This window comes from Arvicola amphibius, chromosome 14 (genome assembly GCF_903992535.2).
Source record: "Arvicola amphibius chromosome 14, mArvAmp1.2, whole genome shotgun sequence".
Classification (NCBI taxonomy): domain Eukaryota; kingdom Metazoa; phylum Chordata; class Mammalia; order Rodentia; family Cricetidae; genus Arvicola; species Arvicola amphibius.
In genome coordinates this window covers 35,479,952-35,506,405 of record NC_052060.1, presented here as the reverse complement: position 1 = coordinate 35,506,405, position 26,454 = coordinate 35,479,952, and positions in this window count along the sequence as shown.

Below are 26,454 nucleotides of genomic sequence, written 5' to 3'. Positions count from 1 at the left end.
GTTTTTTGAACAGGGTTTCTCTGTGTAGCCCTGTCTATTCTGAAACTGGCTCTGTAGACCAGGCTGGCCTGGAGCTCAGAGATCCTCCTGCCTCTGCCTCCCGAGGGCTGGGATTAAAGGCGTGAGCCACCACTGTCAGCTGTTTTAAAAGTTCTTATGTTCTAAACTTATAAACTGCAATATTTATGAAGGAATTTAGAATTTTCTTCAAAAAATAATCAAGTGTGCTTCTGGGCAGGGGGCTTAAGAAGGCTGGAGACACCGCTGGCCAGGATTTGCTGGCTGTTGAAGCGGAAGTTTAAGCGCCTGAGAGCGTGAGAGCGTAAGAGCGTGAGAGCGTGAGATCGCCTCACTCTCCTCCCACTTTCTCTGCAGTTGGTTTCCACCCGAGAGTGGAAACCACGCCCGAGACACAGTCAAGCTGTGCCAAACTACAGAAAGAGTAGCAGGGAAAGCAAATTGTGCTTGTCCACGTTCCAGGACGAAGCATTTTCCATTTCTTAGCTTGTTCACTCTCACAGTACTCCCAACACACATACACGTGCGCACATACACACACACACACACACAGTACACACGTACGTATGCATATACACACATAAACATACATGCACACACATACACACATACATACGCACACACATACATATATATATATATATACATACACATGTACACATACACACATATACACGTATACACACACACACACACACACACACACACACACACACACACACACCTCATTTTACAGATGGGGAAAGAAAGTCAAGTAGCATCGTCTCCAAGCTCCCAGAGCTAATGATGACACCTCCGGGACAGATGGCAGCTGTTTCACATAACTGAATGCCACATAGTGGACTGACAGGTTAGGACTCTTGTCAGCTATCATTTCAGCACTTGTGAGGAACAGGCAGGAAGCTCAGGGGTTCTAGTTCATCCTCAGCTTTATAGCTAGTTTGAAGCCAGTTGGGACTACATGAGACCCTGCTTTAAAAAGCCAGGAAACAGGCAGCATCCTGTGGCCTCACCTGTCCTATTTCCTGCTTGCGTTTACCCTCTTCTTCTTAGGTAACATCCTACACCATTATAATGAATTAATGCATTATTTTTATGTTTTTACTTCATATGTGTACTTGACAATGGGTAGAATTGATGTTTTAACGTCTCATATAATAGAGTGGGGAACCCTGATGGCTCCTTGGCCTTGAGAGGGAGGGAGGGGAGGTATGGGTGGAGGGGAGGGGAGGGAAGGGGGAGAAGGAGGGGAGGGAAGGGGGAGGAGGAGGGGAGGGAAGGGGGAGGAGGAGGGAAGGAGATGGAAATTTTTAAATATAAAAAAAATAAACCATGAGAAAAAAAAAACAAAAAACAAACTATCAACATTTCAACAAATGGCCGGGTAGTGGTGGTGGCGCAGGCCTTTAATTTCAGCACTTGGGAGGTAGAGGCAGGTGGATCTCAGTGAGTTTGAGGTCAGCAGCCTATAAAGTGAGTTCCAGGACAGCCAGGGCTGTTACACAGAAAAACCCTGTCTTGAAAAACAAACAAACAAACAAAAAACAAAAAAAGAGGAAAATAATTTCAACAGTTGGATTTTTGTTTTTAATTTATATATGTGAAATCTGTTATATTGTCATACTTTTTTGTTTGTTTTTTGATTTTTTTTGACACAGGGTTTCTCTGTGTAACTACTCTGGTTGGCCTGGAACTCACTTTGTAGGCCAGGTTGGCCTTGAACTCATAGACATCTGCGTGTCTCTGCCTCCCAAGTGCTGGGCTTAAAGGCATGAGCCACCATATCTGGCTATATCGTTATCTTTTTAAAGTATTTCACAGTACATGTATACTCTAGCATATTATACAAAATGTGCCAATACACAATCCAAAATGAACTGTTATTATCCATCTCTTTATGAGTAAATTCATTTATTTAATTAAAAAATCAGATTTTATGTGTATGAATGTTTGGCTGCATATATGTACATACATCAAGTGTGTGCCTGGTGCCATTGAAGGCCAGAAGAAGGTATCAGATTGTCTGGAACTGGAGTTACCAGATGGTTGTGAGCCACTGTGTAGGTGCTGGGAACTGAACTCATGTCTTTTGCAAGAACAAGTGCTATCAATCACTTGTGCTATAACACGTGCTATCAAGCAGAGCCATCTCTCTAGCTCTGAAAATAAGCAGATGTATTAATGGCTCCTACTGATAGCCATATGGACATTTTCCAATCTTGTGTTACGACAATGCTCCTGCAACTATACATGACATGCTCATGTTAGCATGTCACCTTCACACAGCCTTATCAAAATGGCAACTTAGAAATGCAAATATGTCTTAGTCGCTGTTCTGTGGCTGTGAAGAGACACCATGACCATGACAACACTTATAAAGGAAAGCATTTAATTGGGGGCTTGCTGACTGTTTTAGAGGGTCAGTCCATTATCCTGGCAGGGAGCATGGTGGCAAGTGTGACACTGGAACTGGAGAGAGAGAGAGGGAGGAAGGGAGGGAGGGAGGGAGGGAGAGGGAGGGAGGGAGGGAGGAGGGGGGGAGGGAGGGAGGAGAGAGGAAGGAGAGAGAGGGAGGAGAGAGGGAGAGAGGGAGAGAGAAAGACTGGGCCTGGTACCAGGTTTTGAAACCTCAAAGCCCACTCCCAGTGACACACTTCCTCCAACAAGGCCATACCCACTCCAACAAGGCAGCACCCCCAAATGGTTCTACTCCTTCTCAAACAGCATTCAAATTCATGAGCCTAGTTGGACCATTCTTATTCAAACCAATACAAAATGAAAGGCTAAAAAAATCTGAAAGGTTATTTTCCTTTTAGAACATATTAGGTTAGATTTTATTCGAAACAACCCAAATATTCAAGTAACTCTCCCTGATTCTTGTTTGTGCTGACTTGTGGAAAAGCTAGCTCCCTTCCAGGGCAATTGGAAGCATGCAGCGGCTAGGCAGACAGTGAGCTGGAAAGCGATTCCTCCATTTTGACATAGGAGCCAGCACAATCAAACAAGAGACAACCAACCAGAATCGTGGGAGGACAGGGACTCCTGACACCTATAATAAGTTATGTCATAGAGTGAATGACGTCAGTGCAACATTGGTGAAACAGATGCTTGCCATAGAAAGGAATAAATCTGAGGCTCCCCTGGGCTGTGGATATGAGCGATGGGAGGTCTGTGTTTTTTTTCTCACTCTTGCTATCTGTTTCTGATATTCTCTCTCTCTTGCTCTGATCTCTGTAGTCTGGGCTGGTTTTGATGAATTCCCAATCCTTCTGGCTTGATTCTTTTCCTTTTCTTTTCTTTTTTTTTTTTTTTATAAGCATAAGCATACAAGGGTTAAGTTTGTTATGATATTTTCTTTTTTCTTTTTCCTTCTTTCTTTCTTTCTTTCTTTCTTTCTTTCTTTCTTTCTTTCTTTCTTTCTTTCTTTCTTTCTTTCTGTTTTTATGAGACAGGTTTCTCTGTAGCTTTGGAACCTGTCCTGGAACTTGCTTTTGTAGACCAGGCTGGCCTTGAGCTCACAGAGATCTGCCTGCCTCTGCCTCCCAAGTGCTGGGATTAAAGGCATGTGCCACTACTGCCCGGCTGCTATTTTTTCAACATAGTTTGTTTCTGTTGTTTCTCCATCCCCCTGTATTTCTACCCCAGCCCTCTTTCCCTGTACTGTCTTATACCCATAGCCCTCTCTCCACTTTCATGGTACATGGGTCCTTTTGCCTTCCCCACCCCGTTTTTCTCAGTATCTCTTGTTCTCTCCTCATGGTCTCCTCTCTCATTTCAGAGTCTGTATCCACTCTCATTCCTCACACTTCCATACATGCAAACCTTAAAAGCTGGGATCTGTATATGAGCAAGAACTCATAGTTTTTGTTTTTCTGAGTCTAGGTTAATTCATTTAACATAATATTATCCAGGTCTACCTGTTTTTCCTGCAAATTCCAGTTTCATCTGTCTTCAGAGCGGAGTAAAGTTTCATTGTGTGTATATGTTACATTTTTGTCACCTATTCTCCTGATGAACATCTAGGCTGGTTCAATTTCCTTGCTATTGTAAATCGTCTCCAAATAAACGGGGATGTGCAGCTGTCTGCGGCAAGTACCGAGTTTTGGGGATGGGGAGATGGCTCAGCAGAGGATCCAGATTCAGTTCCCAGCCCTACATGGTGGTTTACAACCATCTACAACTCCAGTTCCAGGGGACCTAACACCCTTTTCTCATGGTACGTGTGGTTCATGGACATAAATGCAGGCAAAACAGCTATATACCTAAAAAAATTGTCCTTTGGATATATGCTAAGGAGTAATATAGCTGAGTCATATGGTTACAATATTTATTATTTATTATTTAATTTATTTATTTGAGACAAGGTCTCTCTTTTATGTAGCTCTGACTGTTCTGGAATTCACTATATAGACCAAACTGTCCTCAAACTCACAGAGAGCCATCTGCTTCTGCCTCCCAGGTGCTGGGATTAAAGATGTGAGCCATCATGCCCAAATTTATTTATTTATTGATAATCATTCATGTATATATTGAATGCTGGTCATTTTCACTTTGTATTATTTGTTCTTATCCACTCCCATTTTTGCCAAAAGCCCCCCACCCCTTTTTTGATCAACTGAGTTCAATGCAGATTGCTTGTATGAGTATGAGCGAGAGCTTTTTTACTGGAATGAGGGCAACTTGTCAGTGGCTTCTCCACTGTAGGAATCAACCATTAATTGCCAATCGTCCCTCAGAGAGGAATGGGGCCTCTCATGCCCCTCAGGTCCATGATGACAAAACGTTGACTGGCGTGTCATTTTGTGTGTGATTTTGCTTGTATGCAATAGGGTCTCTGTATGCAGTTCTGGCCTTGAACTCACAGAGATCCATCAGCTTCTGTTTTCTGAGTGTTGGGATTGAAGGTGTGGGCCACCATGGCTGGTCTTGACTGGTGTCTCGTGCAGGTAGCTGCAGCTGCTGTGAGTTCCTGAGAGCAACGCCCTTTCAAACACAGAGAGGGTTTGAGACATGGTTTACAGGGCTCCTATCTTTTTCTGTCTCGGACGTTCTTTCTATCCCCTCCTCTACGTTTACCTTAGGGTTGAACACTCAACAGTTGCTTATTCCGGCACTAGCTACGAGTCTCTGCACTGACTTTGCCCACTGGAGATGTGGGAGTAGTGTTGAAAAGCTTCTCCAGTGAAGACCGAAAACAGCAATAATCTATAGATATAATCATGAATGTTAAAGACAGCTTGCCATCATGTTCATTTAACAGAACCATAGTTGATATTCCTCTGTGGCCTGTCTTCTCCCCAGCCACATGCTCCAGAGTAGGTAGTGCCAAGTAAGAATTCCTTCCCATGGAGTGGTCCTCAAATCCAATCAACAAGTGGTTGGTTATCCCTCACAAGTCCTGCCACGATTGCACAGTGGGGACATTTTGCCTGACATTGTTATCATAGCTCAGAGTCCACAGCTAGGTAAGACTTGTTGATAACTTTTCGCTCCCAGGAGCCTGAATGGCATCTCCTGGCACTACAGAAGCTAGTTAACAGAAAGGAAATCTCAGTTCAGTTCTGTTAAGTTCTCTGCCCCCTGGAAGCAAAGTGTGTGATGTTTTCAGCAATAGGGTCTTTGCCATCTGGTTCTGGTGGGCATAAAAAAGCAGTGGCAATATCCTGTATCATTTGTGGGTAGGGGCGCTGAAGATTCCCTAAGCAACAACTTATAGGGGAAGATACCGTATCTGTCTTTGGTATTTTGATTTAATAACTTCTGTCTTGTGAGGGTAACCTTAACGAACCATTCATAGTAGTGTTAAGTATTTTCTTGCCAACAAACCTCTCCACTGACGCAAATAATCCCAATCAGACCAAATCAAACCGAATTAAATGATATCCAAGTTTAATTGGATGCTTGTGCTCTCGGGTGCTCCTGGGAAAACGTGGTGGTCGGGGGGAAGGAAAGTTGACATGACCACCGGAGAGGAAGAGGAGAGACCATGTGTTTATTTTCTAGGGGGCAGTTTAAGTAGTCTGTGGGACTGGTCTTGACCTTCCCTGGGGAGGGGTCACCGTTTGGTGGGCTTCCTCAGAGGTGGAGTTTGGACTAAGGCATCTCCCAGGGGAGGAAGCTTAGAATGGAGTTTTCTGCCCAGCATTTCAAAGATGGATGTCAGGGGGTTGGGATGAAGCCCCTGACTAAATAGTAGGTTAGTTCAAACTCTAAAAAAATGTGTGATTAACAAGTTTACAAATCAAAAACTCTACAGGACTTTTTCTCATATATTCTTAGTTTTAAATTCCCTGCCTTTCCCCTCTTTCTTACACTGATACATGCTTAAAAACTACCCCCCTTGGGGTCCCCTCTACTTCTCGTATGTCTCCTTTCCTGTAATCTAAGAATTCAAAGCTGAGAGAGGGCCTTTTGATTTTCTGGGCCAAAATTGCCCCAGTCAGTACAATATTTTGTGACATTTTCATAATTTTACTTTTCTTTGCAGCGGAGTAAAACTCCGTTTTGTATGTATATCCACCACAAGTTCCATCAGCCATTCATCAGCTGATAAACAGGCTGAGTTCATTTCCTGGCTCTAGTGAGTAGAGCAGCAATGAACACGAATGAGCCAGGGTCTCTGCTGGGAATTTGCCAGAGAGTGGTGGTGCTGACTAGTTTAATTTTTAATCTTTTGAGGAACTTCAATCCTGATATTCAGTTAGTTTACATTTCTGTCAGTAGTGGCTAAGGACTGTTTTTCCCTCACATCCTCCCTGAGGTACTTGCCACTCTGTTTTCTAGCCACTGTGATTAAGGTAGGGTGGCACTTAACCTCCAAACCTGACAGCCCGAATTCAATCTACCTAACCCGCATAAAGGTGGAAGGAGAGAACCAACCCTAAAAAGTTTTCCTTTAACCTCCACGTGTATATTGCTTCCTAGCCCCCACCCCCAAATAAATTCATAAAATAAAGACAAATACTGCCTGGTTTCACTTAGGAGGTATCCAAAGAAGTCAAATTTATGCATTTTATATTATGTGTATAAATATTTTGCCTGCATGTATGTATATTCATAGCATACATTCCTGTTGCCCATAGAAGTTAGATGTGAAAAAAAAAAGCATTTTTCTGGAACTGGAGTTATGGATGGTTGTGAGCTACCATGTAGCTCATGAACCTAACTGGTCCTCTGCAAGAGCAGCAAGTGCTCTTAACCACTAATCCATCTTTCTAGTACCCAAAGTGGTTAAATTTAAAGATACAGCATGTATGCGGGACACCAAGAGCTTCATAGTGAGACCCTGTCTCAAAAAGCAACAAACAGAACCCAACCAAACAAAAGAAAAAGAGAGTAGCCTGTAATTATGGTGAGGGGTAGGGGGTGTGTTCTGTTTCTTAAACGGTTTGAAAGTGTACACAGCAGAACTATGTGCGCAAAAAATGTTTAAGTTGGTGCGTTCTTTAATTTTTTTAAAACTAAGTTTTTATTTTATGTATATCTAGCTGCATGTACTCCCACACGCCAGAAGAGGGCATCAGATCCCATTATAGAGGGCTGTGAACCACCACATGGTTGCTCGTACTGAACTCAGGACCTCTGGAAGAGCAGCCAATGCTCTGAACCACTGAGTCATCTCTGCAGCCCTCCCTATCTTTCTACGGTGTCATAATGGGGTTCATGAAGGTCCTGGCGAATGCTCTCAAGAGCATCAAACACCAGGTCTTTATCAAGCTGGTCCTTATCCAAAGCCACGATCGGATCTTAACTGTGATGATGAAGCATGTTTATGTTAGCAAATTTGAAATCCTTGACAATCACGGAGCTGGGAAAGTCGCTGTGACCCTCACAGGCAGGTTAAACAAGCATGGCGGGATCTTCCCCATGGGCAGCTCAAAGACCTGGAAAAATGAATGAGTAATCTCCTCCCATCCAGTCAGTGTGGGTTCACTGTACGGACAGCCTCAGCTGGCACCGCGGACTACAACAAGGAAGATGGAAACACACAGGAGGGAACCTCCTGAGATTCCTTTCCTAGGGCTGTAAGACAGGCTTACGAATAAGGGCCTTTACGGGGGGGGGGGGGGGGGGGGAGGAAACATGGTTGCGCTGGAAGCCCTGCCTGGTGGTTTACATATGTAATCCCTGTACTTGTGGGTGGGCCAGGAGGATTGTTGTGGGTGTGTGGCCAGCCTGAGTTACAAAGTGAGACTCGGTCTCAACCAAACCAAACCAATCCAAACCCAAACCCAAATCAAACCCAAACCAAAATAAAAGCTAAATTGGTTGAGTGGCCAATGGTACATGCCTGTAATCCCAACACCTTTGACAGTGAGGCAGCTTTCGCTACACACCAAATTTAAGGACAGCCTGGGCTCTATGAGAACAAAAGAAAACTAATGGCTAAGTTGGCAAATTTTATGTTTTGTGCCTTTTATCACAATGTAAAAAAGAACAGCTCTGTCTTTTTGATCCTTTAGGGTAGCATCAGAGTTACTCCCATGAGAGTGGCAGGCAAGGTTGCTCCCCAGAGGGTCTCGGATTAATGCTGTTTACTCTTTCAACACAGTTGGGAAAGCTGACTGTAGTGTATGAGTGTATGGCCTTGTTTGTCCCTGTAGAAGAAAATGTGTGTGTGGGAGGGGAGGAGGGAGAGAGAGAGAGAGAGAGAGAGAGAGAGAGAGAGAGAGAGAGAGAGAGAGAGAGAGAGACAAAGAAAGAGAGAGAGACAGAGACAGAGAGAGAATAGAATACTCTTTAGCTAATTTGGAGAGGAGGAACAGTATGAAATACTGAATTAACTTTGACTCCTGGGAAGGAGTTGCCGGATTCCTTGTTAACAGGAATGACGGTGTGTCCCTGGTGAGGCCCCTCTTGTTTCCAGGAAGTGTCAGATTTCCACTTTGGTCTCAAGTCAGCCTTGGAGATTTCTAAGCCATGCAACTAGATTTCCAGCAGGCTGATTGGTGGGCAGGTCTTTTGTGAAGACAAGTAGTGTCAATTAGCTAGTCCCTTCCTAAAGGATTTCAAGGATATGCTCATCATATCTTTTTTTTAATTGAGGCACTGAGTTTAATTAGGGTTGCATGTGGTGGGGGTGGTGTGTGCAATTTCCTGGCACACAGGCCACTAACTAGTGGTTTACACCAATGAAGGAAATGACTCCCTCCCTCCTAGTAGCCGTCAATTCTCAGTGGTCTGTTACTGCTTATAATAAAACAGTCCCACACCAGCCCAGAATGGAGTGTAATAAAGGCTAATTTATTATTTAGGGAGGGGCCAGGCCTCCCAAGCTCACCGCCACTGGAGATAGACATCTCTGGGGGTACACATTTTTGAAAAAAAGATTTGAGTTTATTTTGTGAGCTTCTTAGGGACGAGTGTATAGATGACGGAAAATCAAAGAGGAGGGGAAGCAAGCCTCATGCTCCCAGAGATGCCTGTACCTGTTCTGATATGAGAACTGAAGGGCTGGAGTCTGCTAAAGTAGGATGTCCAAATGATGTTCATGGGTAACAGAAGAGGAGAATGCATATACATTTGTCATATGGCTGGCTCTTTAAAAGATGGGTCTGGAATAATGTTGCAGATGTTCTGTGTAACGGATAGACACTGATAACTACTCTCAGGGATCACGGACTCGCTTCTTCTGCCCTTCAATATGTCTTAACATGTAACTCCTTTTACAGTTGGCAATGATATAAATTGTGCAACAGGCAGGGTATCAGAACTGGATCAATGGACAACTATACATGTAAAACACTTTTAGTGATATGCAGGCTAGTATCACTGTGAACTTTAAAATTTTGCATCAATAAGGACTGACAGTTTATAGTGATCACCGTTGCTGGCAATTTAAAATGGCTACTAGCGGCAGTCATTGGTTGTAGGTTTTGGGGCACCACTGTGAGTCTCACTAAAGTCCACACGTGGGGTTGGAGGTTTACAGCATTGCTTGTTTAGCCTGCAGGAGCTCTGGGTTCGATCTATAGCACCACACACAAAACAAATGAATAAATAAATGCATTGCAGTAATAACAGCAGAACAAATGCTTTGCCAAAGTATGCCAAGAGGTGATTTGGCCTCTGGAGCAAGATGCTACCCACTACCCTCTTTCTTTCCTGCTTAGTTGATTCACATATACCGTAGCTCCTTTGCCTAGTCAGTTGGTTTCCACTTTATTATTTTTTTTAAGATACATATTTTCTACTTTAAAAATTTTTAGGTTTATTTATTTTATTTTATGTATGTATATGAGGATTTTGCCCACTTGTATATCTGCTGCACCACATGCATGCCTCCTGCCCACTGAGGTCAGAAGAGAGCGTCAGATGCCCTGGGACTGGAGTTGTGGGTGATCCTGAGCCACCATGCAGGTGCTGGGAATTGAACCCGGGTCCTCTGAGAGAGTAATGAGCATTCCTAATTACTCAGCTATTTCTCCAGCCCCTGCTTCTATTTTAGAAACATGGAAAAATACAGAGCCAAAGAGGAGAAAAATGGAAGAATTTCCCCTTGATATAAAGGAGGACAGGGATTTAATTAGTATGCTATTCTATTGCTTCTATTGTTTTATTATAAAACCGATACACACTTATTATAGAATGTTTTAAATGAGTACCTTATTTTTAAACTCCCATCTGTTACTTCTTAACTAGCTTTCTTTGTTCTCTTTTGGATAATAGGAGCTCATGATTCCTTTCGAACCACAATTTTAAAATGAAAACAGAAGAATGTGGTTCTCTTGGAGGATAGTTTCCATTTTGCTTTTAAAAACCTTAAAGTGGTGGCGTGCACCTTTCACTGCAGCGCTCAGGAGATGGAGAAGGGTGGATCTTTGTGAGCTTGAGGCCAGCCTGGTCTACATAGTGAGTTCTAAGACAGCCGGAGTTGCCTAGTAAGACCCTGCCTCAATAAACAACAAAACAAACACACAAACAAAACCAAAAAACCAAAATCAAAACCCCCTAAACTTGGAAGTGTTAGGATTTTAAAAATTAATCTTTGAGTTCCAGGCCAGCCTGATCTACAGAGTGAGCTCCAGGACAGCCAGGGCTATGTAGAGATAATTTGTTTCAAAAAACAAAGAAACAAACAAAAAAGATTTAAAAAATTGAATTTACATTTTATGTTACTATTGGTTAAACCTTTTTGTCCTATCAATTAAAAAAATCCTCAGTGAGTAAAAGTTATACTTGAAAGGTAAGACAAACTAGTGTCAAAATAATACTGGAATAATATCAGTAGCTTATTCAAATAATTCAATTATATTAAAGACATATTAGTTATTAAGCAATAACTTAAAAACTAATCTGGGAGGGTTAGCATACACCTGTAATCCCAGGACTCTGGAGGTGGAGGCAGGAGGGTCAGAGGATTTTGAGGCCAGCCTGGGCTACATGAGACCCTGTCTTGACCTACCCCTGAGAAAAAATTTCTTTTCAAGAGAAGTAATTATGCTATTTCAATAATTTTATTTATCTTGAAAATATTATGATAAGATCTTTACCTCATTATGTCATTACTTGTTAAATATTAGAAACTTTTTTATTATATCCTATTTTATTTTGAGGTAAACTTTAAAAAAATCCTTTTCTTTTTATGTGCATTGGTATTTTGCCTGCTTGCATGCTGTAAGGGTGTCCAGTCTCCTGGAACTGGAGTCACAGACAGTTGTGAGCTGCCATGTGGGTGCTGGGAATTGAAACAGGGTCCTCTGGAAGAACAGCCAGTGCTCTTAACCACTGAGTCATCTCTCCAGCCTGGGGTAAACTTTTAAATCATAGTTTTAATTTAAGTGTCATCTTAAATTGCAAAGATGTCTGTGAGGTATCATAATTAAATGTCAAGGATGGCAGGGTTATTGCTCTTTTAGGTTTTGGTTTGCTTTTTGAGAAAGAACTTAAAGTGACCTGGGCAGTGAGGGCCTTGATCTGGAAGAATTTGGGGGAAGGAAAGGATATGATCAAAGTATATTTAAATTTGAAAATTCTTTTAAATAATAAAAATATAATAAAAAAGTAAATAACAAAATTAAATGTGCCAAAGGAGAAGCCTTGTTGAAACAGAATCTTAGGCACCTCAGGCTGGTCTTAAACTCTTATATTGTAGAAGATGACCCTGAACTTCTGTTCTCCCTGCCTCCATCTCCCCAGTGCCGACGTTACAGTGGTGAGCCACCTTACCTGGTTTCTGTCATGCTGGAGATCAAGTCCAGGGCTTTATGTATGCCGTGTAAGCCCTCTACCAGCTAAGCTATACTGCCCACCCCAGCCATATTCCCATTTTTATTTATTTATTGTTCTTTGTGTATGTGTGTACATGGGAGATGGAAATTTTTAAATATAAAAAAAAATAAACCATGAGAAAAAAAAATGTGGAGGCCAGAGGATACCTTTATTCTTTTTTTTTTTTAATTTTTATTTAATGTACATTGATGTGAGGGTTTCAGATCTCCTAGAACTGAAGTTAAAGACAGCTGTGATTTACCATGCGGGTGCTGGGAATCGAACTGGGTCCCCTGGAAGAGCAGACAGTGCTCTTAACTGCTGAGCCATCTCTTCAGTCCAGATATTTTGATTCTTGTTTTCTAACTTGATGAGGCAGGGTTTTTATTGCTGGGATGTACATGCTCCAGATCAGCAGGCCAGTGAGGTGCTTTTTTTTTTTTTTTAATTAATTTATTTATTTATTTTTGTTTCTGCCTTTCATCTCATGGTAGGAGTGCTGGGATTCCAGACGTACGTTACTACATTTTGCTTTCTATGTGAGTTCTGGGGTTGAAAGAACTGAGGTCATCAGGGTTATGTTGCCAGTGCTTTATTGACTTAGACACCCCTGATCTTATTTATGTGTTTTTGAGACAGGGTCTCATGTAGCCCAGGCTGGCTTGGAATTCATCATGTTGTTGAGGTTGGCCTTGAACTTGGAACCTTCCTGTCTCTTTCTCCCAAGTCCTGGCGCTGCTGATATGTATCACTAGATCCATCTTAGAAATGAATTCGTATTTAAAAAAAACAAAAACCCAGAAGTTCAAAGACTACAATATGTTAAAATTTTTTTTCTAGAGATTATTCTATCTTTCGTAATTAAGAAAGCTCAAGATGAAAGAGAAATGAAAACAAGTTTTTGCACCGAGCAATTGGCTGCTTCTTCCCTCCTCTGCACCATCAGATTTTATTTGTGCAGTTTAAGGTAACGGATTCCTGAACATTCCTCCCCTCTAATGTGTTGGAACACACACGTAGCAATGCAAACACAGACACCTGAAGTGCTTTTATGACTGCTGGTTTGCATTAGCAATCAACCTGACTCAGCTTAGAATCACTTAGAAAAAAAAGGATTAATTTCATCAGGTTGGGTCTTTGGCAAATGAGAGGGGCCTATTCATTATTAATCGATGTAGAAAGGCTCATACTGTGGGTGGCACTATTCCCTGGCAGATGATCCTGAGCTACATAAGAAAACAACCTATGCCCACTCAGAGGCTGCAGCCCTCCATGGTTTCTGATTCCACAGTTCCTGCCCTGACTTCTCTCAGTGATAAACAATAACCTGTAAATGAAATAAGCCCTCTCCTCCTCTTAGTTGAGTTGGTCAGGAGTATTTTATCGCAGCAACAGAAAGAAAACTAGAACAAGGGCAGAGCGACTTGTTTTTGAGACAGGCTAAACAAAGTGTTTTGGAGTGGTTCTGTACAAGTAATAGTTCATTTGCAATGATTTCTAATTGGAGAATCTTATTGTCTTTTCTTTCTTTTTGTGGCACTGAGGATGAAACCCAGGACCTTGTATGTGATAGGTAGATTCACTACCACTGAGCTGCATCTCCAGGCCTTTGCTTTAAGTATCATATAAAATAAGTTGATGTTTATTATGATTTCATATGTAGGAATATTATGCACTTAATATGCTATTTTGGTAGTGAAGTCTCCTGGTTGTCTGGAAGAATTGGGCCCATTTGTTGGAAGAAATCTCACTGATTGATCAACAGGAGCAGAACATATAGTTATCTTGTTTATTGCCCTGTCTATTCTTAGACAATATAGCCAACTGAATCCTGTAACAAACATTCCTGGAAGGGAAGAATTACTAAGTTTGCGTGGAGGGAAGTGGGGTTTGCACTAAGCGATTTTCAGTCAGCGGGTTTCATTTCTTTCATGTATACATTTGCTGTCTGAGCCAGGGAGGGGCTGAGTGCAGAGGAGAGGGGCTCTTTCTTCCTCCGGGCCCTCCTTCCACTCTAAAGTGCTTTCATCCAGCAATCAACTTCTGCCAAGCGTCTCATTTGTCTGCCAGCAAGGGAGTCTGGACATAGATTTTTAATTTCAGGGTAATACAGTTCTTTCCAAGGAGGAGGCAGGGACAGGCAGCAAGTCTACAGACCACAGTGGGATGTACCAGACAGTCGGATGAGCCTGGGTAACACCGTACAAAATAAGTAGATTGGAATCCTAGTCCTAACTCTTGCAAGCACTATGAGTTTGGGAAGTACTAATTGCTCTGGGTCTTAGCTGGCTATCTATGAAATGAGGGTAATATGTGTTTATTATGAGAAGCAGATGAGAGCATGCATGTCATGCATCTATGGCAGGATCAGTACACACATACCGCGTGTTTCTAATTCCCTCTCTGTCCCCTCAAATCCATCTTGTCTCTCTTTGGAGACAAGTGGAGTCGGGCAGGGAATATGGGGCTGCTACGTAAGTCACCTAGCCCTTACTCTCCAGTGGGTGTTGGGGAGGGGATATCCCTGCCTACCCAGCTGCAATTGCTTCTTTATCACTCCTCCCTCTTCCCTCCCTCCCTCCCTCCTTCCCTTCCATGGAGCTGTATGAACCAGGGCTACATGATGGTTGTTCTATTATTGCATTCTATTCTTCTACACTCTCTGAATATTGATGCACTTACTCCCTCACATAAGGGGGTATCATACAGATTTTGTACTTTAGTGACTGATTGAATTAGCATCTGTCTTTAAGTCTCATCCATACTGTAGCTTTTGCCAGAACTTCTTCCTTTTCCCAGCTAACTAATATGCCAGCGTGTAAATTTAAAAATTCTTTCTCATTTATTTGCATGTATATGAGAGCTCTTCCTGTATGTAAGTGCACCGTGTGCATCTAGGACCTGTGGAGGTCAGAAAAGGGGGATCAGATCCCTTGGAACGGGGATGACAGAAGATTATGTGTCATCATATGTGTGGTGGAAACTGAACCCGAGTCCTCTGCAAGAACACTAAGTGTTCTTTACCTACTGAGCCTCCTCTCCAGCCCCAGCATGTGTATTTTTCATTCAAGCAGTGGTAGTTGGGTTGCTTCCATCTTTTCTTGTTTTGCATAATGCTGCTGTCTGTGGGCATGGGTGTGCCAGTATGAGCTTGGATCCCTGCTTCCAGTTTTTTGGAGTTTATCCCAAGTAGTGAAACTGTGAGGTCATCGGATTAGTCCACTTTTAATTTTAGCTTTTTAGAGTATGACATTGTATAGCCCAAACAATTGTCTGCAACTCACTACACAGTTCATGTTGATCTCAACCTCATGACAATCTCTACCTGCCTCAGGGGCCTGAATATTGTGTGAGCGACCACTCCTCACCTTAAAACATTTTTCTGAGCATAATTTTTTGAAGTACTGAAAATCGAGCAGTGCGAGGCTTTTTTCAGAATGCCTACCTGATGTGTTAAAGGTATGACTAATTTTAAAGAAGAATATGTACTTTGGCATCTGGCACACCCCTGTTTCAGCGCCTGGACTAGCATCCAGGGGCAAAGGAGTCCCTATCTAACAAATGGATAAGAAATCATGGTTGGGGGAGGTTCAGTGGTTTAGAACTCTTAGTGTTGTTGTAGAGGCCCTGAGTTCAGTTTCTAGCACTCACATGGTGCTCCACAACCATATGTAACTTCTGGGTCAGGGGTCACAGCCATATGTAACTCCAGTGTCAGGAAATCACAGTCATATGTAACTCCTGGGTCAGGGATCACAGCCATATGTAACTTGAGTGTCAGGTCCTGGCACTGGTTAGTTTCATATCAACTTGATACAAGGTAGAGTCATCACGGAAGAGGGAGCTTCTATTGAAAAAACCTCCATAAGATTGGATTGGGGTATATGCAAGCCTATAGGCAATTTTCTTATTTGGTGATTGATGGGGAAGGACCCCACCTCTGGGCTGGTAGTCCTGAGTTCTGTAAGGAAGCAACCTGAGTGAACGCTTAAGTAACAACCCTCCATGATCTTCTACCTCCATGTTCCTTTCCTGTTTGAGTTCCTGCTCTGACTTCCTTCACTGATGAACAGTGGTGTGGGAGTGTAAGCCAGAGAAATCCTTTCCTCCCCACGTTGCTTTGGATCATGGTGTCTCATCACACTGATAGTAAACCTAACTAGGACAGGTCCTTTTTTGCCTTTTGAGGGTCCTAGGCACTAGGCAGTGCACACATATACATGTAGGAAAAACACTCATACACACAAAATTATAAACATATTAAAAAATGTTCCTGGGCTAGGCAGCTTCAATCCCAGCACTTGGGAGGCAGAGGCAGGCAGATCTTTGAGTTTGAGGCCAGCCTGGCCTACAGTGTGAGTTCCAGGATGACCAGGCTACAGAGAGAAACCCTGTCTTGAAAAACCAAATACCAAATCAAACGGACCAACCAAACAACCCCCCCCCCCAAATCCATGTACCAATCCAAGTATGATGGTCCATGTCTTTAATTCCAGAACACTTGGGAGGGCAGAGGGTATCTGTGAATTCAAGGTCACACTGATACATATTAAGTTACAGGTTATCCAGGCTACATCTCTCTTTCCCACACAAGCATATATATACACATACATACATACATACATACATACATACATACATACAGAAAGAGGTTCTGGAGAGATGGGTCAGTAATTGAGAGCACTAGCTGTTCTTCCGTAGGACCTGGCTTCACGTACCAGCACCCACATGGCTTACAACTGTCTGTAACTTCAGTTAGACAGAAGAGGGGATCTGATGCTCTATTCTGGCCTCTTTTTGGAATCAGTCTTGCATGTGGTGCACAGTCATACCTGTAAACAAAACACCTACAAAGAAATAAATAAATTGAAAAAAAGGAGAGAGTCACCACTGTTGGGAGCAGAGAGACACCAGATCCTGAATTTCTTGTAATCCCCTGATCTGAGTGCCTACAGCTGCTCTGAGCACAAGACCTTCAGGAGTTCCTGATGGCAGGAGAGTGGTTTCTGGTGGGTTTGGCTGGGGCGTGGCTATCTCTATATAATCTGCCCTATTAGGAATTCAAGGATGACCCGTGTCGCTGTCTTTCTGTCTGTGTGTGTTTGTGTATTTTAACCTCCTGCCCCTTGCCCGAATCTTGTGAACTGGGTGCCAGTGCACCAAACGCAGACATGGGGGCGTGGTGCGTGGCAACCACATTTCACAGTTATTAAAGAAAAGGAATCATACACCCTACAAAACAATAGTCTAGAACTCATGGCTACTGCATCCCATCCACCAGTCAGCAGTGACCTGCAGGGTGTGCTGGGGTGAGGTGGTTCCATCAGAAGGTTCGGTCCGATCTCTAGAGAGGAAGTCTGCATCAGGAGGATGCGCCAGCTCTTTTAAAACATCTTTAAAGCTGCAAAGTTTGCAGTTTTCAGTGCACATGGCGGGTAGCAGGGATGCAGGGCTCTGGTTTTACTAGTATATGTTTGTGTGCATGCTCATGTTCTAGAGCATGTGTGTGTGTGTCTCACAGGAGTTTATCACGTATGAGTTAATCCCTCTGATGTCCTGGGGATGAAATAGCAACAGCGACTCTAAAGCATGTACTGTCCATAATGAAATGGCATTAGCTGGTTGCCATCCTCGGAAGAACTGAGAGATGCTTTCTGACCGTGGGTTTAGGAAGCCTTTCTTGACACCTGCCCCTTTCTGTTATTTCCTGCCCAACCGCATAATCAGCATTGTCTGCTTCTCCAGACCTTTCTATTTAGAGTAGATACTGTTCAGAGTACCACAGCTGACTAAAACAATGAGTGCCCCAGCGATATCAGACTCCAATTCCTGGGAACCTTACACGGTGCCTTTGGAAAAAGGGTCTGTGCAGATGTTAAAGATTTTGAGATGGGGAGTTTGTATTAGGTTATGGTGGGCCTCAAAGAGCCAAAGGCCGCTGGGCAATGGTGGTGTATACCTTTAATCCCAGTACTCGGGAGACAGTGAGTTGAGTCCAGTCCGGTCTACAGAGTGAGTTCCAGGACAGACAGAACTATACAGAGAAAATCTGTCTCGAAAAACTAAAAAGAAAAAGGGGCTGTGGGAGAGACAGATGACTTAATATGTGTGTGTGTGTATACATACATACATACATACATACATATATATATCTTATAAAATATATATAAATTTTTATATATTTATAAAATCTTATAAAATCTGTGAGATGGAGATTTGACTCAGACAGAAGAGAGATGCCAACCAGGAGTAGCTGCAGACTTAAAGGTGCTGGTCTTTCACAGATTAGGATGATGTGGCTAAAAGCCAGAGAATGCTGGCGGCTCCTGGAAGGAATTTGGTCCTTGTAATGCTTGGACCTCAACCCAATGAGACTCTTGTTGCTCCTTGGGTTTGCTGAAATGTTAAGAGAATAAACACCCCAAATATTACACCGGATATTCCTATACTGAGGATATAGTATCTGTTATTTATCTGAAAATCAAACTTAATAGGGAAGGCTTTTAGATTGAGAGCATCTTCTAACCATCTCTGTATTATTGTTTATGAACACTGTATTATTGTTAATGAACACTGGGTTACTAAATAAATTACATATTTTATTTATTTGTTTTTATTTATATATGTATGTGTCTGTATGAGTTTCTCTACATCAGAGGGCATGTAGGAGCCTGAGGAAGCCCAGAAGAAGGGCTAGGATTCCTTGGAACTGGAGTTGCATGTAGTTGTGAGCCACTCTCTGGGTGCTGAGAACCAAACCCAGGTCTGCAAGAGCTACATGTGTTTCTAACGGCTGAGCCATCTCTTCAGCCCTGATTCTTTTTAAATCTTTTATTTTTCTTTTCAGAATATCAGGCATAAGCATTACATCTACAACACTCCACACCTCCGCCTTCCTTACGCTCCTTCTGTGTTCCCCTTCTCAATTCATGGTCTCTTTATCGCTACATGTATGCACGTGTGTGTGTGTGTGTGTGTGTGTGTGTGTGCATTGTGCCGAGCCCATTGAGCATAGCTTGTATGTTGCCCAAGACTGACCATCATCCCTGGAAGAAACTATTCTTCCTCGCGCAGCATCTATTCACCACCTGTAGCTCTTTATCTCGGGGTGGGACCATGTGGAATGTCCCCTGTCCACATGGGTGTGTCAGCTAGTAGATCCGTGATGCCAGTGTTGACATTTCATAGCTGCATTTTCGCTGCCATGCCTAAGGGGCGTATTCTACCAGCACACACAGTTCTCTGAGCTTTGACCGATTGTGAGTCTCTGTAACAGTCTCCATCTGTTGCCCAAAGTGCTTCCTTGACGAGGGGTGAGAGTTGCACTCCTGTGAATATAAATATAAGTATTAATAAATACTTATTAAGAATGTAGTTCGAAATCGTATTGGCTTAGGACAATGGCAGGATCACGTGATAATTTTATAAGCCATTTTAAACTGTGAAATCCCCAAGGATATTCAGCAGTTGAGAGATGAGTACAAAGCCTTCCCCCATGTCCACCATGTAGTTCCTACATCTTCAGTTTTAAAATATTTGCCCTGCTCTAAAGCCTACCTCTGGTGGTGCTGCCCCGCGACCTGCTACCGGCGCCTGGATGTGTGTGCACAAGGTAAGAATGCTACATCCTTCCACATTGATCGAGACACTGAAGAGCGATGGACATTTCTATGTGGATCACAAGGAGCCAAACAAGACTCCCTCCCAGGGAGCTTGATGCAGACCTGGAATGATGGAGGGATGATGTTTTCAGAATTTATATTTTCCCCATGAGAGTTGCAATGTAAGCTTTCAAAGTCCTGTTTTGAGGCAAACGAAGAGTTTTGATGAGTCCTCACAGGTTTGCTGCAAGTTCCAACTCTCAGAATCATGATGAGACAATCAGATGAACATCCTCCCAGGAGGGAGCAGTTGCTCTCATGGCTAAGGCGGCATTTGATCTTACACCACAGAGATTGCCCTTTACTCTGTGTCTGACCTTATGCACGAGGACCAAAAAGTATGTGGCTATTAAATGTGTGGATGACTCAGTTTTAATGACTTGCAGAATGGAGTTGGAGTAAGAATTAGGCTGACATGACAGACCACTGCTGCACAAGGGTCCAGATAACCATACATGCGTGTGGAAGAGATTCCGCGCTCTGCGCCTGCGCTGGGAAAGCGAAGGGCTGTTTTCAGAACGAATCCGTGAAAACGCAGGTGATTTCAAACGCTTGCGACCAGCAGTGAGGTGGATTGCCAGGGCGAGTGGCTATGGGCACAGCCTGCGGAAGTATCAGCTGAATGCCTAGAATAAGGGAAATAATAATTTGATGATTATTTGTGTGTGTGTGTGTGTGTGTGTGTGTGTGTGTGTGTGTGAGAGAGAGAGAGAGAGAGAGAGAGAGAGAGAGAGAGAGAGAGAGAGAGAGAGAGAGAGAGAGAGAGAGAGAGAGAGAGAGTCAGTCTGGGACCACACACACAAGTTCTTTTGAAAGGAAAGCAGAGAAAACAGAGCACATCCGGAAGTGCTGAACAGTATAATAAAGTGGGAACCCAGTCAGTGGGAAGTGGCAGCAGAAACCCTGACCGTGAAATTGTCCCCTTCAGATTTGTGTGGAAGAAGGAGGACACAACTTTTATACCACCGAGGAGAGCAGGAAGAACACCAGTGGGCAGGGGAATTTGAATAGAGCAAACTGGACCCACAGTTAAGAGAAAATAAAGACCAGGATTTTAGGATTCTAGACATGACACTTCCTCCAGCTTGGTTCTAATCACAACAGATTAAAAAACAAGAAAGAAAGGACTATATTTTGGAGGGGCACCAGGAAGGCTCCAAATATTACTTAGAAAATTGATAATGATGGCTTTGAGATTTGAAGAGAGGTTAGTTTGTTACTGTTACTACATAAAGCTATGATTATATTAAAATGGCACTGATATAGACAAACCAATGGAACAGTTAGCTCAGAAGTGGACCCTGCCATATTAATAATTTAATAAAGGATAATAAATGAGGGAAAACAGAGGGATTATTTAATAAATTGCCTAGACAACTGAGGACAGAGAAAATAACTCTCAAAATATTCCAAGTCATTGAAATTAACACTTAAATTGTTTTTTTTAAAGTTAAGCCATGAAACTTAGAAAAAGTTAAAAATGTATATTTAGAGAAATGTAAATTTGGAGATAAATTTTTGTTCATTATATAGAAGTTACGAAGATAGCACAATATTCAGATTCATATATGGTCTGTTTTGATTTGGCAATTGCTAACATTTTGCCATATTTCTTTTCTCCTCCAATCCCCTCCTTCTTTCTTTCGGTTTGCTGCTTGAGAAAGGACTTATATACTTCTTAGAGTAGTCTTGAATTCAGGCTCATGATGTACCCACCCTCTCGCCTCACCTGGGTATGAACATTTATGCCTGACTTTCTATTTTCTTTTGAAAGCATTTTAGAAGTAAATTACAAACATGCTCTTTTTTCTCTTGCATTCTTCAGTTCTTCCCTGCATAACTACGATGAAGATATTTTCTTCATTAAGCTTTCCACTGTTATCATTGCTACATCTATTTGAAAATAATAAATCTTTGATATCTTCTAATGCCCAACACACATTCAGATTTTCTCAGTTGTCTCCAAAATGTGTGTGTGTATGTGTGTTTAAACTAAGTTGCTCGAACTAGATTCCATTAAGTGACTCCTATCCCTCAAACTTTGTCTCACGACAGAACTATGGTTTTTGGTTTACTCTCCTCCCTCCTGTCTTCTCCCCTTCCCTCCTGCTCTCTCTCTCTCTCTCTCTCTCTCTCTCTCTCTCTCTCTCTCTCTCTCTCTTTCTCTCTCTCTCTCTCTAGCCCTCTCTTCCCTCCTTCCTTCTCCCTGTCCCTCCTGCTCTCTCTCTGACTTCCCTCCCCACTCCTTTTGTCTATTCTAATTTTTGTTGAAGGGACTGGGCAAATTTTCTGGCAAACTTTCCTTTGTAGAGTTATAATTGCTGCTTCTGGCTGTCATTTAATTAACTTCACACCATAGCTCCTGTAGGCTAGAAATTTTGATAAAAATTATGACTAAATCAGGCCAAAACACCATCTGACCAGGCTTAAATGAGACTCTGTTTTATTTTATTTTTTTCAAGACAAGGTTTCTCTGTGTAGCAACAGTTCTGGCTGTCCTGGGACTTGCTTTGTAGACCAGGCTCACAGAGATCCACCTGCCTCTGCCTCCTGAGTGCTGGGATTGAAGGTGTGTGCCACTGTCGCCCAGTGAGACCATGTTTCAAAAAAACACAGTCAAGGTCTGGGGACATGGCACAGTTGCAAACGTGACTCAAGTTTGGATCTCCATTACTCATGTAAAAGCTTTATGTGACAGCACATACCTGCCACCATTGTGCTTGGTACTGGGAGAGACTGGAGGATTGCTGGAGTTGCTGGATTGCCAGTCTAGGAGGGGCAATGAGCTCCAGATTCAATGTTAAAAAAAAAAAAAAAAGCTTGGTGGTGACAGCACATTCCTTTAATAACAGCACACAGGAGGCAGAAGCAGGCGGATCTCTGTGAATTCAAGGCTAGTTTGGTCTACCAAGAGAATGTTCCAGGACAGCCAGGGATACACAGAGAAACTCTGTCTTCAAAAACCAAAACCAAGCCAGGCGGTGGTGGCGCACGCCTTTAATCCCAGCACTCGGGAGGCAGAGGCAGGCGGATCTCTGTGAGTTCGAGACCAGCCTGGTCTACAAGAGCTAGTTCCAGGACAGGCTCTAAAAGAAAAAAAAAAAAAAAAAAGCTGCAGAGAAACCCTGTCTCAAAAAACCAAAAAAAAAAAAAAAAAAAAAAAAAAAAAACCAACAAAACCAAACCAAACCAAACCAAAAAAAAATAGCGTGGAGAGTGATTGATGAAGATGCCTGATGTTGACCTATGACCTCCTAAACGTGCACACATGTACTCCCCACACATACACACATCATTCCACTCCCCCAAAGGAATCTGTACGCAGGGCTGTGACTATCGTGTTGTCGTGTATAAAGAGCTGTACAATTTGAGCTGTGATTTTTAACAATTTGAGTTTTATAATACCGAGGTCAGCCGTTAGAATGACGGTAACTGTCTATGATAAAGCCACGACTTTATTGGTCATCATTTGATTTTTCTGTATTGAAGCAAGTCGATCAGCTATAATTCCTTTGTGATGCTGGGACAGATTGTGTTTAGCAAAGCAGGCGGCATCAATATGTATGTCCCATATGTTCTTGGGCTGTAATGTTGACACTTCCATCACTTCTCCCAGACATTCTCCTGGGAGCAGGCGTTTAGTGAAACCCAACCACTAAATCCATTGTGGTGGACAGAGTATATGAAGCCAGTACAGAGATACAGAGAGTTGAAACCAGCTTACTCACTGAGCCACGCTCTGATTGCAGGTCTGGCAGAAAAGGAAATGTTATTTTAATTTGTTTGGTGTGGCCTTTTAAAGGCCATATTTCCTGCAATGATGCTGTGGTAAAGCTGGCTTTCACGAGCCTTCTAAGGCAACCTTTGACCTTTGGCCTCATCTCAGTGCTCTAGATTATTCCCTTGCCTTTTGGTAGAAAACATCATCTAAGCTTGTCTTAGAGTCTGTGTGTCAGGTCTGAAGCCAGTCTTTCTATAAGCCTCAGGAAATCCAGCACCCTCTTCTGGCCACCTCAGTCACCCACACACATTTGCATCCCCTCGATATATATTTAAAAAATTATCCGTTATTCAATGAAGGTAACTCAGGCTGATGAGATGAGTCAGCAGGTGCAAGCACTCGTGCGCAAGCATGATGACCTGAGCTTGATTCCTGGAACCCACAGTGGAGGACAAGAACTCACTGCAGAAAGCTGTCTTCTGACTTCCACAAATGCGTTGCAGCACAAGCACACATGCACACACACACATGCACACACACATATACACACACACACATACACACATACACACATGCACGCACGCACTCACACAAAACCCAGTAACTCAGTAAAGAGTGATGTTAAGCACATTGCTTTCTGGAGAAGGACGCTCTCTGAGAAACATCTGCACAGTGTTACTGATGCAGTTTTAAGAACCCCAGCAAGGAATTAAATGAGAAAGGAAACCTTGGTGGGGGTCTCACAAAGGAGAGAATGAATTTCTGAGCATTTTGCTTGCTGTATGGAGGACAAGTGGAAGCAGTTGCCAGAGTCCAGGTGACAGGGATCACAGCATGAACTAGGGATTCTGAGTAGAAATAATGATTAGACTTTTGAATACTCAAGATTTTTTTAAACTACATGTTTTGGGTGAGCCTTCTGTGTCTGGAGCTAAATTTTCCACATGACTTAGCTCATTGGCTAAGGAAGTGTGTCAAAACATCATAGAGGAGGAGTTTCATCCAGGTGGAACCTTCATCTGGTGATGAATGGAGATAGAGACAGAGATCCACATTGGAGCACTGGACTGAGCTCCCAAGGTCCTGATGAGGAGCAGAAGGAGGGAGAACATGAGAAAGAAAGTCAGGACCATGAGGTGAGGGGTGCGTTCACCCACTGAGAGGGTGGGACAGAACTAACGGGAGATCACCAAGACCAGTTGGAATGGGACTGATGGAACATGCGACCAAACCGGACTCTTTGAATGTGGCTGATGGTGGAGGCTGACTGAGAAGCCAAGGACAATGGCGATGGGCTTTGATTTTACGGCATGGACGGGCTCTGTGTGAGCCTTGTCAGTTTGGATGCTCACCTTCCTGGACTTAGGGGGAGCTGGGAGGACCTTGGACTTAACATAGTGTAGGGAACCCTGATGGCTCTTTGGCCTGGAGAGGGGGAGAATGGGGGTATGGGTGGAGGGGAGGGGAGGGAAGTGGGAGGAAGGGAGGAGATGGAAATTTTTAATAAAAAAAATGAAAAAAATTAAATTAAAAAAGATCATAGAATCAGGCAGATATCTAAAAAGGATTATTTTTTAAATGCCCAAGGTTAATTGGATATATGAGATAAATCTTAACAAGATCCCAAGATATTCAAACCAAAGACACTCCTTGTATACAAAAATAAGTAGTTTAATTTTTTTTTAAATTTTAGCTTAATTATTAGTCCTTTTACAGAATTATCACAGAAAATGCAAACCCTTGGTTTTTATTCCTTTGTCTTTGCTCCTTGCATTTAAAGTGAGTAGGCGGGGCTGGAGAGAGGGCTCAGGAGTAAGAGCACTGGTCTTGCAGAGGATCCAGGCTTGATTTCTAGCACCCAGATGACGGCTAACAGCTGTCTATAACCCTAGTTCCATGTGATCCAGTGTGCTCTCTGGACTCCTCAGATTCTATGAATTTGGTGCACAGGCATATGTGCTGACAACCTCCCCTTCCACACACACACACACACACACACACACACACACACACACACACACACACACACACCACACACCACACACATACACAAAAGAGAAAAGAAAAAGCAAATGAACAACTGAAATGTGTAGCTAAGTGAAAGAGCTCTTGCCTAGCATACATGATCCCTTGTTTGGTCCCCAGCACCATAAAAGAGTAAAGTATGGTATTTTATACTACATCCAATTAAATTTATGATATCCATATTTAAATAACATTTTTTTTTTTTTTTTTTTTTCTTTTTTTTTTTTTTTTTTTAGACAGGTTTCTCTGTAGCATTGGAGCCTGTCCTGGAACTTTCTCTATAGACCAGGCTAGCCTCCAACTCACAGAGATCCTCCCGTCTCTGCCTCCCGAGTGCTGGAATTAAAGGCCTGCGCCACCACTGACTGGCATATTTAACTAACATTTATTCAGGTAACTTATGCAATGGAAATAATATTTTGTATGTAATTATCAACTTAAGATTTGATTTCTTATTTTCTATATATATCCATCTATATACATACATACATACATACATACAATATTTAAGGCATCTATTTGGATGTACCAAGCACATAGTGTTTTTTCTTAGGAAGCTAAGAAGATGCCTTTGACTGTGGAATTCACTCTGAGGTTCCTTGGGACACCTAATTTCCATTTGATCACTACAGGAAATTGGCCACATAAAGAAGACTCTGTGTGAGCTTCCCACTGCAGTGATATTTTTTTTTCTATCCACACAACACCTCTGGGTTTTTTCCACACCAAGAACTGCTCCATTTCTCTGCAGGTCCCCCACTGGGTGCCTGAGAATTTCATTCAGTTCTGACGCTAACTACCAAGAGTTAATGCAGGCAC